General features: G+C 38.3%; 1 non-coding gene across 1 annotated transcript; it reads right to left on the bottom strand.

The window, feature by feature from the left end:
• Positions 1–1,244: 1,244 nt before the first annotated feature.
• Positions 1,245–1,351, bottom strand: LOC121209095 (small nucleolar RNA R71). The gene has a single exon (XR_005904212.1). It is a non-coding gene; the product is annotated as a small nucleolar RNA R71 (small nucleolar RNA).
• Positions 1,352–3,722: the final 2,371 nt, after the last annotated feature.

Below are 3,722 nucleotides of genomic sequence, written 5' to 3' on the forward strand. Positions count from 1 at the left end.
GATTTTGCTAGATTAGGGTGAAACCTAATAGGGGGATCCATAGATCGAGTTAATGCAACCCTAGAGTGTTAATTAAAGAAAAGTCTCAATTATTCAATCTAAGGATTAGACATTATTAGTCTTGAATAAGGATAATAACATAACTTAGGGATCTCTACGGAACAAGTTAAATGAATAAATCGTCCGATTCGGAGCCAGAATAACAAGTACAGTCTAGATGGATTTTTCCTTAGGTATTGTCTTAATTCAATTATTTTCCAAATGTAATCCCCCAATTCCATTCTCTGTGAATTCTTAGATTAGTTAATTACTTAGTTAAAACCAGGCCACCTTATTTTTAGGCTAGATAATAAAAAGACAGTCATTACTAGTACTTTTAGTTCCTTTGGGTTCGACAATCTAGTCTTGCTAAAACTATACTACTATTCGATAGGTACACTTGCCTACATCGTGATAATAGTTAGTTTCAAGAACGATTCATTATAAATATTTAAAACCTGTCACACGAAAATCGCGATCAAGTTTTTGGCGCCGTTGCCGGGGAACTAAGATATTAGGAACGCTCAATTTTTATTACTTTAGCCATTTATTTTTCTTGCAATTTAATTTAATTTAATTTATTATTATTTATTGATTTACTTTTTCTTTCTCTTGGCAGGTTTTTATAGTTTATGACTAGAAGAAACCCGTCAGGACCACTACTTTTTGACGAAGAAATCGACCGCACAATTCGCAGAAACCAAAGAGAAATAAGGTGAAGCTTAAGATACACAGAGAACGAGCAAGAGGACGATACTCGACCCCCAACCGAAGAGATGGCTGAAAACCAAGACAATCAGCTACCTCTTGTAATTGCGGTTAATCAAAATCCTGCTCCATGTACTATGTATGATTATGCTAAACCTTCTTTAACAGGAATTGAATCGAGCATAGTTAGACCTGCTGTAGCTGCAAATACTTTTGAACTAAAACCTAACACTATTCAAATGATATAACAATTTGTTCAGTTTGATGGTTTGCAGGATGAGGATCCCAACGCTCACTTAGCAAACTTTTTGGAACAATGCGATACATTTAAAATTAATGGTGTTTCTGATGATGTCATTCGTCTTCGGTTGTACCCTTTTTCATTGAGAAACAAAGCTAAACAGTGGTTGAACTCATTACCACGAGGGTCAATCATTACTTGGGAACAAATGACCAAAAAATTTCTATTAAAATATTTCTCGCCAGCTAAAACTGCCAAATTAAGTAATGATATCTCTTCATTTGTGCAGATCGACTTAGAAACTCTTTACGATGCATGGGAGAGATACAAGGACTTACTGAGAAGGTTCCCTCACCATGGGTTACCGCTTTGGCTTTAGGTTCAAACGTTTCATAATGGCCTGAATCCTTCGACTCGGCAAATGGTTGACCCAGCTGCTGGCGAAACCATCAATAATAAAACACCTGAAGATGCTTATGAGTTTATAAAGGAGATGTCACTGAATAACTATCAATGGCAAGTCATGAAGACAAAACCAACAAAAATAGTCGGTGTTTCTAACGTCGATTCGGTCACCATACTCTCTAATCAGGTAGAACTCTTGAATAAGAAAATTGATGGTTTTCTTAGTTCTTCATAGGTTCACCCAGTAATGCAGTGTGAAGGAAGTGGAGGTGGATCAAGCAATTCAGAATACCAACCTTATGGCCACAACATGGATAATGAGCAGTTAAATTACATGGGTAATAATCCTCGATCTCAAAACAATCCATATAGTAACACTTACAATGCAAGTTAGAGGAACCACCCAAATTTCTCGTGGGGCGGTCAGGGAAGTCAAAGACCACAACATCCTCCAGGCTTCCAACAAACACCCTACCAACAAGAGAAGAAGACGAACCTTGAAAAGATGCTGTCTAAATTTATCTCGATGTTAGAAACCCGTTTTCAGAACACCGAGACAGCACTTAAAAATTAATAACCGTCGATCCAAGGGCTCGAAACTCAGATAGGTCAGCTTTCCAAACTAATCTCCAAACGGCCACAAGGTAGCTTGCCAAGTAATATTGAACCCAACCCAAGAGAACAACTCAACGCGATTAATGTTTAAGATGAAGTAGGATTCATTGATCCTAAGCCAGAATCGAGGTAAGAAACTATGGTAAGCAGAGGTCAAGGTGAGGTAGGTTATAATAAAAACAAATCAGTGAATGTCAAATATAAACCTCGTGTGCCATACCCCAACGCGACAAGGAAAGACCGCTCAGATGAACAATTTGGTAAATTCCTTAAACTCTTAAAAAAATTACACATTAACTTAACATTTATTGAAGCTCTATCATAGATGCCAAACGCAATTAAATTTTTAAAGGAGCTTTTAGCAAATAAGCAGAAGTTGGACGAGGCGTCGCATGTGGAGCTAAACGCAGTTTGCTCAACTATTCTCCAAAATAAACTACCTAACAAACTAAAAGATCTAGGGAGTTTTACAATTCCTTACTTAATTGGTAGTTTAGATGTTAATAATGCATTAGCTAATTTAGGGGCTAGTGTTAACGTCATGCCCTACAAAATGTTCAAACAATTAGGGCTTGGGAAACCTAAACAGACTAGGATGAGCATTTAATTAGCAAATAAAACTATAAGATTTCCTAGGGTTATTATTGAAGATGTGCTAGTTAAAATTGATAAATTTATGTTTCCCGTGGACTTCATTGTTCTAGACATAGAAGAGGATAGTAACACTCCTTTAATTCTAGGAAGGCCCTTTTTAACAACTGCTAAAATAATCATTGATGTTGGCACAGGTGAACTCACACTCCGTGTGGGAGACGAAACAATCACCCTTCAAGCTCGCAATTCTGGCAACACATCAGAAATTGAAGGTGATAGTTTAACCCATTCTACTAAAACTAACAATATGGTGCAACCTACTTTGCAGGAAATGAGTCTGAAGGAAGTATATGAGCCATTCTCAAGCAATGGTAGAGGACCTATTCATGAAGAACGAAGGCTACAAATCAAGGAGCTAGATGAATTACGGACGCATAAACCAAGAATGTATGATAAACCAGAACTACGTCAGAACAAGCTCAATACATTCCCACATCAACTTAAGGTTGGAGATACAATATTATTAGATGTTGCAGATCCTCACATTGTCACTACCACACCAAATGAAGAAATCCCTCTTACAGTACTTAGCATTTTCCCATTTGGTACAGTCGAGGTAAGTCATCCCAAGTTCGGCACTTTTAAGGTAAACAACACCCGTCTAAAACCTTATTTTGATGAGAATAATAGCAGGAATAAGGAGTATAAACTCCTCGAACCACCATGACCATTCAATGGAGAGGTAAGTCAAGCTTAGACTATAAATAAGCACTTTTCGGGAGGCAACCCGAGCACTAATTGTATTAACTTCTTTAAAATTTAGTCTTCATCACCTAACTTATTAACGGAGCTCTTGAATATAGGTTTTCCACAGAGACACGGCCAAGCACACGGGCGTGCTTAGGGCCGTGTGAAAATAGGGCAACGATTTTTCCAAACACGGGCTACGATAAAATGCCACGGCCGTGCGACATGGCCGTGGTCGAATCTGCCAAAACAACACGGGCGTGCGACACGCCCGTATGGAAGAACCATGGGTGAACCTATTAAAACAGCACGGACGTGCGACACACTCATGTTTAGCACCCGTGGTTGAACCTGTTAGATTGACACAGGCGTG

The sequence above is a fragment of the Gossypium hirsutum genome, chromosome A10 (assembly GCF_007990345.1).
Source record: "Gossypium hirsutum isolate 1008001.06 chromosome A10, Gossypium_hirsutum_v2.1, whole genome shotgun sequence".
NCBI classification, from domain to species: domain Eukaryota; kingdom Viridiplantae; phylum Streptophyta; class Magnoliopsida; order Malvales; family Malvaceae; genus Gossypium; species Gossypium hirsutum.